This window comes from Lytechinus pictus, unplaced genomic scaffold (assembly GCF_037042905.1).
Source record: "Lytechinus pictus isolate F3 Inbred unplaced genomic scaffold, Lp3.0 scaffold_19, whole genome shotgun sequence".
NCBI lineage: Eukaryota > Metazoa > Echinodermata > Echinoidea > Temnopleuroida > Toxopneustidae > Lytechinus > Lytechinus pictus.
This window is the reverse complement of record NW_026974140.1, coordinates 6,758,435-6,770,391: the sequence shown is the minus strand read 5'-3', so window position 1 is coordinate 6,770,391 and position 11,957 is coordinate 6,758,435.

The window sequence follows — 11,957 nt, the reverse complement described above, 5'->3', positions numbered from 1 at the left end:
GGAGAAGACATTCTTAGGGAACTTAAGATTCAAAGGACAATTTGCCCCCAAATGACCCGTCTGGTTACATCTGAAGCACCTAGGGTTTGGGCTGGTGACTAAGGGGCTGCTGTGGTAGATATCTCTTCAGCTCCCTTTACCACAAGTGTAGACAAAGCACTCGGTACACTAATCAACTTATTAATTGGCGTACACATTTCCATTTAAATAACTTTCCTGTACATGTAAGTCATCGTTTGTTCTTGCCCACCTGGGGTGACCTAACAAAGGTTGGGGTCTAGGAGTAGACCAAGTCCTATTTACCGATGATTGAGATTTTCGTTCCCCCTCACAAATGGACGCCTCCCTCCATCCCTCATTCTCTGAAACCTTTTGAATGCTTTGCTTCTTCTCGCCACTTCCATGTACTAAATGGGAAGTATGAATAAACCATTTTACTATGCCTCATGCTTCTTCTAAAGTGCAAATTACACACGAAAGAGCATCCTGAATGTGATGTACACGACTCACTCTGCACTGCCAAAGCAGCAGTTTGGACTAACTGTAGCAGTGTTAGCAACACTTAACCCTAACTAGGCCGGGCTTTTTTGGCTGTTCTGTGGCCGGGGGGGGGGGGGGGTTGATTCAACCCCCCCCCTGAGATCTCGGCCGCCGATCGCGCGAGCGCCGCAAAAAATTTGCACGCTGGTAGTGTGCGATGTAATCTACAAGGCTGTATGGTAAAATTTTCCAAAATAATGAGATTTTATTTTATATTAATTAATTATGCTAATTTATGCATAAATCATACTTTTTGCTCTAATTCACTAAATAAAGCTCCCAGAATGCTAATTTTTGGTAAAAATATTCTTTGTAGCATTCTTAACAATGGCAATTGAAAAAGACTTCGGTTTGGAAATCAATTTCTTATGTATTTTATTGTTTTATGAATTTCTTATGTATTTCTTTGTTTTTCAACCTTTTGTTTTTCTTTGTTTTTTTTCACCAGATTTATTGCACAACCTTTTTGAAGCATAATTATGCTAAAATCAATTGCTTTCAGCTGTTTAAAGTAAAAATAATCATATCTTTATGAATAAGATGAGAAAACTCAATTTGCATTGACTTTGTACACAAAATCACGTTTTGGAACAATTTTTGGTCTGACATGCACTTACAAAATGTTGCGTAATTTTGGAACCACGTACCTGGGCGTCGTAAATTTGGTCTCAAAAGATGCGCGATACTTGAAAGTATAAACTCTGTGAGTGGCGCAGTAAAAAAATTTCGCGCGGCGAAGTGATCGCAGAAAATGTTGAGGGGGGGTTGATTCAACCCCCCCCCCGGCCATTTTAGGGTTAAATTAGTCACAGACTCCAAAGTTGGTTGAATCCGCTCCTAACTAATATACTTGAAACTCCCGCCAAAACAGTTCTATTCAATAACATGACAGCTCATATATCTTTTTTATTCAGAGTAAATGAGCTATATACAGTATATAGGCTGAACTGGTGGCAAGCGAGATTAAGAATTTCATTTGCATTGTGACATACATAAAGAATATATACATAATAACAATAATATTTAATCAGTTATAAATCATGTACTGGATTTGATTGAAAATTTCTATGAAGAACCTGTCGAGTCATGACGTGTCAACAACCACTGTTGGCTTCATTAGGCGAGTGAACACCAATCACATTTATCCAAGTAACCTTGCATCCAAGTCAGTAGACTGTAGTGAAGCATCACTTGAGTCCCCAGGGGCGGAAAATTAATCATATGAGAGACGGCTCTGATTTTTCCGTAGAATCCTGTCCCAGGCGTGTGAAAGTTGAAACCGTAAACCACCCCTCTGATTCAATGAGGGCTGAATCTCCACCCTCTCCCAAATAGCTTCCCTTACACACCTTTCTCGAACCACATGGTTTCTCTGTCACCACGTCCTTGTTATTGAAAGAGTGTCCCGTATAGGGTTATAAAGGAAGATGTACATTGCAGATTCTGGAATGGCCGCAAAACCACTGGATTTTTAGTGATGGTACATGTGAGCTTTCAGCGACTGTTGTTTTTCACCGATGTAAGAATCCTGACACCAACTCTGTTCACACCTAAAACCATACCAGAGCTGTCTCTCACAGCCAAAGCTCACAACAAAAAATTTTGTAATTGCATTGTCCTACTTAATTTATATTCGCTGGTGTATAAATATTTAAGTTGGCTTCCTTTATTATCTTCAGACTTACGTCAAATTGTTGTCTTAGGGCATGCTTTGTGACAATCCAAGCCCCCTTCCTTGGCAAATCTGAAGGACATTCCCCCCCCCCCCCCCCCCACCCTCTCTGTTTCAGCTCTCAGTTCTGCAATCAGAAGTAATGTAGGGAGGAAGCTCATAAATTCATCTGATTTACATAAATCATTATATGTTAATCTCTAATTATGGCACCTTTCATCATGGATGAATCACGATATTCGTGGATAATATTACTGACACTTCCTGTAGGAGTCGGGTGTGACATTCTTCTGCTCAGTGTTTAGTGTAAAAGAGGCAGAGTATTACTTCGATTATATTCTAGGACGGGCATCTTAAGGCCACTGCACACCTTACGACTGTTCGCGATCCGATTTTGGAACAAATCGCATTCTACTCATTTTCTGAAAATGTGAATGGAACATATCATTTTATTTGAGGTTAAAATTAATTGAAAAAATACTAATATAATCATTATGAAAGATTGCAAGCTTTTATTTTAGAGTAATGGCCAAATTAGTTTCAAATCATAGCCAATTGTACGACTGCTATGACGTCATTACGACTAGATATTAAATTTGCTTTTATTCGAAGAAGGATGATAGCATAGTCACAGATTTGAACATAGGTATTCGTACGATGATTTAGAACATTACACAGCAAGATATTCCAAGTCTCAATATTCAATCAAATTCTAATTTTATTCTGAAATCGGGTCGCAGACCAATCGTAAGGTGTGCGGTCGCCTTTAAGCCTGGCTCATACCTTTGCGTTTTTGGGTTTGCGTTCAACTGCAGATTGTCTGAACATAGACAAATGCAGTCAAAACCAACACAACGCAATGTTATGAGCTAATGCCAGGTCATTACCCAGACTAACGCAGAAATCTTGCATTCTAGCTGATCGCAACCAACATCGCAAACCAAAATACAAAACCCAAATTTAGAATCTTGAATATTCCTTTGTAAATAATCATGGATACACATTCTTCGCATTCCAAAATGTTAACACAAACTCTGATATTCAGTAGTCAAAAGGATATATTTTGGAGAAAAAAAAACTTGTCTATGAAAGAACATCTGTTTTTGCAGAAAAAAAGAACAGAAGTTGTCATAGTTATTAATTATACATTACACTTTTTTAAGATTGGAATGTTAGATGATAGTATAATTCCATGTTATTTTCCTTTGACCAAAGCTTTAGACGGGATTTAATGTTAACTGTATGAGTGTACATGTATTATGTAATCTTGAACGTGTCTTTGTAAAATCAATAATGAATGATATATCTCATGGGTATAATGGGAGAATTTCATGAAGTCTTTAGATGGTGATCATCACTAACCTTGTTCATATACACGAATACCATGATATTTAGATATTACCAATGTACCTCAATTTAGAATTTCTAAAACCCAATTCATATATGCCCCCCAAATGTTACTGTAATTTTGCTGTATTTTACCAGAGGCGTGCATAAATGGGGGTATCAGTCACATGATGTTGTCCACCTAGCCAAGGTACATCATTGATCTAAAATAGAGCATCATCCACTTGAGCTATAAAAGGCTACAAGATGAATATTTTGATATTTATTGATGAACGTCACTGACAAGCCATTTTGATGATTTTCTCCCAGAGTTTGTTGTGAAACCACACTTTTAATGCATTCCTCTAGGAAAACAAGTGTTTGTGATTGTCTGTAAAAGGCTCTGGGAAATTTCTTTTTCATTATTGTATGTGATCTCAGTACCTCAATATGTGTTTTGTATGTAAAGAAAATGTTTTTATAAAGTTGGAAGAGTATTGTAAACTGGAGCTCTTGAAATGACAACTCATGACTGATTTTGAGCTAAACCTACTTGTATTTTCTCTTTTCTTTTTTTGCAATCAGAAAATGGTATGATTCTCCTGCATGGTGTTTTTTATGATATTCTTGTACTCTGAAAGTGGATTAAAAATAAAGCATATTTTAATATAGATGTAGACTTAGAGAGATAAAGTAGAATATTTTAAACTCTACCATAATCATATTGATTTAAAACCATCAACTGAAATAAATAGAAAGTTTCTTTTGGATAGTACTTGTATGTGTAAAACTAAGAATTTTGGAAAATTGGTTAAGGCATTTTTTTTCATGTCATTGCCCTATGTCTCAAAACAAATATTTTGTATCAGTAAAATGTTTTCAATCATCCCTGCAATAGAAGAAATGGAAGAGGAATTTATACCTTAGAATCAAAGATATATATGCGTGTTGGATTGATGCTTGTTTTTGTCCTTGTATCGGTGGCTCATTTTTGGCCTTCATCTCGGCCTCAAAATGGATTAGCACGTGATTCACTGCACTGGCGACACTGTTTATACCGTCCTAATCACTATTCTCTCATTACTTAGCTCTGAGTTCTCTACTCAATATGGAAACAAGAACGATAATTCTGAGATAAAAAATACACTTTTGAGCAACATATACGGAAAATTAAAAAATTATCACAAAGCATAAATTTAAACATTAGTTTTCTTTAGCATATGCTATATAAAAAAAAACATGTATACTTACTGTGGTACATACACTTCCACCTGCTCTGCCTGCTCTTGCTTTTGCCTGTATCAGCAAGTGGGGGTTGAAGATGAAGCATTGCCCCCTGTATCTCTGCCTTGTATTGGGTGTTCTGTTGCCTTTTCATCCGTCCCCCGTCTTTACCATTGTGGTTCTTAGGGGTAACTTGGAGCCATAACATGGAGAAATAGTACATGCGTTTTCTCATTAATTAAAAATACACTGATTGAGCAGGGATGGTCAGAGAAAACCGTTGAATTACTCTATAGCTAAATGATATTTATTAAATATTAAGAAATATTTGCATCTCTCCAGAAATAACAACAACTCTTTACAAGTGTTGAAAAGTATCTGTTAGTTTACTTGAGTCAAAAGAACAATGATTCAAATTATGAATATTATCCCCAATGGATGCTATTTTCTGCATTTGGTTGTACCTACATGTATCAGCATTTCCTTCATCTTTACCTGTTTGGGTTTTGAGGCGACTGGATCAAAGGATCGCGGGAGTCTGCAGAAATTTTATTTTTTATTCTGCACTGGAACACAGCATTTTCACTATGATGTGGCATGATCCTTATAAGTAGGATGTAATTCCAAAGGGAATCAAATAATATTTTGAATATGATATCAAGCATGCTTTGATTAATACTGAGACATAATAAATGAATGTAAGATCTGCAAGTGTAACATAAAAAGATAGGCTTGACATTTACCATCAATTGTAACTTTTTGTACGAGGTTTGTCATAGATGTACAGTTACACTTACTTGTACAATTGATTATATCATTTGTGTCACAGGGCCAAGCTGTTCTCACCATATTGCTTCCTAATTATTCTACTGATTCTCTACCAGTGCCTTAAATATGTTTTTCAATTGAAAGAAAATAATATTATGAACAATTCGATTGTTATGTGTTTTAATATATTGTTATATATGCTTGTAATAAAATCTGATCTATCATTCTGGTAAAATATATGTGTATTCTGGTTTCTTTGTTGTTTTCATGATATTTTATGATAACGGAGATACATCAGAAAACAAGAAATGTTTGCCCTGGTCAAAGGTATCCCTATCGCAATTCTTTTTAATCATTTGAGATTATTACACTATACACTCTGAAAATTATTATTAACCAACCCCAAAGTTGTTTAGAATATTAACTGTCCATTTGTTGGCTTAAAAAAATGGTTTTAAACAACAGTTGATAGATTCACATTTGAACCAACTTATGAAGGTTGGTTTAAAAATATCAGTGTATATAAAAAGGGGGCATTACAAAGAACTTGCAATTGATTACATGTCAAATGTGGTCTCCAAAATTAAAATTGCCCATCATTAGTATTTAATACTGTGAATACTATTGGACTATTATTCTTTGTTAATAATTTAAGACGTTATCTTTAGATATACCCAAATTTGGGCGTTTAGTCTTGCAATTAATTGCTAAAATGTTACCAAATGCTGATCTACTTTGTGCAACCGAAAGTGTGAATTAATACGCTACAGAGCTATATCAACAATTGATATTATTTTGCATTCAATTGTAAATCGTTTTCTTGCAATATCCTTTATGTGGATCTAATTATTCCCAGCATAAATTGTAGCAGATATGAATTTGACTTGATACGAAGTATGGTCAGATTTAAAAGTTGATTTTCATTAAAGACATGAAAAAGTTCATTGAGCAGGTAATCCCCCTCAGGTCAGAAAGACTGACAGAATATTCTGATCCTTTCTTTCCCCTAAAGTGAATTGTTTTACTTGTATCAGTGTGATTGGATGACAGTCCCATGTGCATATCAATAGCCAATTACTCCTGGCAAGAAATCAAAACAATGTTATTTATAAACTAATGGGCAACAATCTGTTTTGAGATGGATTGCTGTTAGGTCTGTGCCGACCGCACAGAAACGTTGTTAGCGCTAACAGTGCACAAACAGAGGCTCTGTTACAACCGACAATTTGGCGGCGATGCCTAATGTTACAACAATGCATTGCTTAACATTGAAATAAATGTTTTGACTTAACAATCCGAAAGATGTGACTGAGCTTACTGTTGGCGCTCTCTTAGGCTAACTACGTTTTTGTGCGGTCGGCACAGACCTAAAAGCAATCCATCTCAAAATCCATGACTCAAAGCATGTCAAAGAATACATTCAATGAAATTGAAATTAAAAAAAAAGCACTTCCCAAAAAGAAAGATATTTCTCGAATGTCTTAAAAATTATAGAGGAAATACAGTGAAAGGCAATGAGTTGTGACGAGATGTGTGCTCCACGGGGTGGAGATAATCTGTTACCCAATGGAGCAATTAGAATACTTCATGTCCTTTACTCGGCACAAAAAAAAAAGATATAACGATAACTTTGATAGTTGTAGCTGAATCAAAACAAAACCAATTTTTTAATCATTATTTTATAATTGATTAGTATATATCTTTAATCATTTATTATTTCCCTTGATCATTTATCAAATGTGTTTTTCTTCTTGTATTTTTTCGTTTATTATGACTTGTTTCTTTTGTATGTATTATCACAAAATTAATACAACTATAAATAAATGCAATGAGGTCACGCGGCGGGTTATTCTGAAGGTTGTGGGAGAACCTGATCGTTTTCGTTTTAACTCAGTCTTAATTTTTTTTAATTGAATTTATTTCCACATTCTCATTAAAAACGTACATGTAAATGTATAAAGCATAACATTATAAAAAATAGAAATAATTTTACGAAGGAGATTACAATGGAGATTACCGTGACATTTTTTGGGGAAAAAACTCGTACACATGATCCCAATTAACATAAACATAAGACTTACATAATAGATACATTGAGAGAATTTCTTAAAATTCAAAAGAGGGAAATAAGGGAAGCACAAAATATCTATCTATATTTCATTTAGCAATAAATACTCCTTAAACTTACGTTTAAAAGAGTTTAACGAGTTCAATTTTTTATATTTAATATTAAAAAGATTGAACTCATTTAACTCTTTCTGGTATGTTGTTAAAGAAAAGAGGGCCCTTTTTGAGATATTTCTGATGTGCAACTGAAAGATTGGATTCCCAGTGAATTCCCCTTGGCAATTTTTATTTTGAAGGATTAAAACCATGCATGGAGAATAAAAGAAAAAGGAGAACAAATTAGTATGGTAAAATCGAAAGTACGTACCGAAATGTAAAATGAGAAGATTGCATGTTTGGTAATATTCAAATACACAAAAAAAATTTAGTACTTAATTACACATTACAGAACCAGATTTCATTGAAGTGAGATAGCTGATTCACTTCAACTTGACTCGAGTGATAAAAGTAATTTTTTATTTAGTTTTGACAGCAACTTTTGTATTTTTTATGCAATTTATTAAATAAATATCATTAAATTGAAAGACCAGATATGATGTAAAAAAGTAAGTCACTCGAAAGGTAAAGGGATCTAACATAAACACTGTCTTTTGCAATGGAAATGTGAACAGAGTTGCCTCCATTTCAGTCCATTCGTTTTTTCAATCTCTGAAAAAAATCATATAACATGATATTTACACATTTCATTGAAAATAACAATATAATTGATGGTTGGTCTTGATAAAGAGTTGTTTTCAAGCAGGAATCCGGTCTGTATTATCTAAATATTGATAGCTATTGAGTGTAACATATTTACATATTAATCATCACATTACAGTGACCAATAGACACCAACATAGACGTACAATTTCAATTTTTTTTCAATTCATCAACAGATAAATTAATAAAACGTGAATTTTTTGGAAAAAATTGTAAATATAACCATGTAATATTATAACAAAAGTTAATGAAATTATAACAACAAGAAAATGGTTATGAAGGAAACTTTAGAGGCACATTTTCTTTGCAATCAATGAGCATGAATCAACTCTCTTTGACACAGAAAGAATGACTTTGACACAGAAGTATGACTTTTCCAAAGTTATTTTCTCTTTTATTTACCAGTCCTACATACTCAAATGTTTAAAGACAAGAAAACTGATTTTTTTTTCATGAACTAATATATCTCACAATGATTTCTTCTCTGTAACTCACAAATGAACTAAAATGTTTGATACTTAAATAATTCAGAGTTATTTTACATCACAACAACAAAAATAAGTCTATTGTGTTTCTTCGTCCTTTAGCACAAGTCAACGAAACCACCCTTGTAGGCATCATGGAATCATAAATTGAAGAGAGTAGGAATACCACAGAATTTAGAAGAGAATCCAATACCAGAATGAGAGATGGATAGTGAAAAGATATTGTAAAGTCGCCCAATTTAGACAGAAAATACCAGGTTATCGTAAAGTATATAGATTGTGACAAGAAAGTTTGCTAGAATAGTTTCTGGTGAATTAATCTAAAATTAAATAGTCTGATACCATGGAAGTTTCTTTTGAAATCTTTTGATGTGATTATAACCAAGTCGAAAAGAACACAATAAAATTCTGCGCACCACTTTCCCAACACAATCATGGCATCATGAAATTATTTTATTCATGCATAACCAAACACTGATCATGAGTTTTTTTTTTTTTTTTTTTTTTTTAAGGATATAAGAAATGGCTTGCGGGAAAGTGAATGAAATGGACACAATTCAAAAAGCAGTCTGAATGAGTTCTCGCAATGAAATGATTGCTCGTTGTATTCATTTGTGACTAATTTTGATATATTATTTATGGATTTATCCAAGAATTTAATTTCTTGTTTGTTTTATGGATGATTAAGAATAAGTAATATGTATAATAGCTGAAGAATTTTAAGTGAGAACTTGACCTTGAACTTGAAATTACACAAATGAAATAGTCAGACACGCAAAGCACTTCAGGAACAATAAAATTCAATCATTTTGTGAACGATTGTCCAATAAACAATATCTTCGTTCGTCGCTGTGCAAAAAACTAGGGCATTTTAGCAACCATTTTGCAAACGGTTTTTATTAATTACGCTGATATTTTTTTGTCCAAAGCTCTTCATAACAAAGCAGCCTTTGCCGAAAATTGGTGAATCAAAACAGCAATGTCGTCCTGGACTCTGGACAAACGACATATTTGCAATTTTTCACCCGGTCAGAATCTTAACATGCTTTAAGGCGACCGCACACCTTACGACTGGTCTGCGACCCGATTTTGGAACAAATCACATTTTGCTCATTTTTTGAAGATGTGAATGGAACATATCATTTTATTTGAGGTTAAAATTAATTGAAATAATAATATCATAACAATTTTGAAAATTGCAAGCCCTTATTTTGGAGTAAAGTCCAAATTAGTTTCAAATCGTAGCCAATCGTAAGACTGCTATGACGTCATTACGACTAGATATTAAATTTGCTTTTATTCTAAGGATGATAGCATAGTCACAAATTTGATCATAGGTATTCGTACGATGATTTCGAACATTACACAGTAACTTATTCCAAGTCCCAATATTAGCTTCAAATTCTATTACATTTTATTCTGAAATCGGGTCGCAGACCAGTCGTAAGGTGTGCGGTGGCCTTAAGACGATGTGCTGTCCGGTCCTCAACTTTCGACAATGACCTCAAATCTGTCCATTGTGATTTGACATGCATTTGCAATAGATTGTCAATGTTCCAAAAATCGTCAGCGAAGTGATGTTAAAATACGCTACTCTCTAATCGCACAACCCGTGACAGTATAGATAACGAAAACTATGCACTGCATCGTTAACTTGAAGCTTGCATTGGTCTTCAGTTTGCACATCATAACAGTGCTCATGATACTGACTGTACAGAAACTGTGTTCAGTAAAACCCTTTCTCTACAATTTGGAAGACACCACGTCAATCACCTAATTTTTTCTACATTCCACTTAAATAATGAATAATGAATCAAGAAAAGAAAGAATATCACCAATCATTGTGAAAAAGATTTCTTACAAACTTTTAACAAAACCCTCAACCTTCAGTATTACCTTTTTATCTTTTTAAAGAAGTCTCGGAGACATTATTAATTACAAATAGTTAAAAAGACAACACGAATTATGATAAAGAGGAGAAAGAAAGGATTACACAGTGTACATTAGTTCTCATTTGAATGTCACATAACGTCATTTCATAAAAGGTATTGATAAAAGATATACAGATCTACAGAATTACAGTTATCATAATTTTGAAATCTTTAGGTCAATAAAATTACATCAATGTTCACTTTGGCGTACTGTAAAACTATTGGTTGACTTATGAATGGATGAACGAACAAATTATTGAACAAATTAATGAATCCACCAACAAACCAAGTAGCAGTCAAATCGACCAGCCAATCAGCACAAAACAACTTGAAAGCAACCACAAAAACCTATGTATTTATATACCAGCAAACACGATTCATAACATACGAAGCCGGGAATAGTTATTGTACCAATTTCCTACACGAAGCAATAAAACAACCATCTACCAAGATACCAAGAAATATAAAATACCAACCAAATATCCGAACTTTACTTTACCAATTAACCAACGTATTGATCAAACCAACCAATCTAAAGACCAACCATCCAACCATAGTTGGCATTTGAATAGCGCCATTTATCTAGGAACAATATATTCCGAGGCGCATTGTTATTATCATTATTACCCCGGATTTAGCTCGAGCTACCTTTCAGCGCTCGTGCATTCAAGGAATCAATCCTGCCGGGTACCCATTCACCTCGCCTTGCTGAAGGAAAACGCGCTATACGCGAGGATTCGAACCCACGATCCTCTGTTTGAAAGGCGACAGTCAGAACCACTAGACCATGACGCGCCCATGCAACCATTAAAACATCAAAGCAGCCATGCTTTCTAGGCCCACTATGTACCAACAAGCTAAAGCCAAACAATCTACCTACGTACCTACCATGCATCCAAAATAACCAATTACCAACAAAGAAACCATGCAAACAACCAAACGATAAACCAACATACCTCCCTTCCACCTACAACCAACATGACCAACGTATACCTACCAACCAACTTCCCCACTAACCCACCCATCAACCTATCTAATCAATCAACTGACCTTCCAACCAGCCAACTAAAATACTAACAGCCATACGTCTTCAAGTACCATCAGGCAACCAACCAATTGATAAAGCTACCTTCCAAAAAATACAACTATACCAAGCACCAGTCGGTATCAACAACCAACCAATTT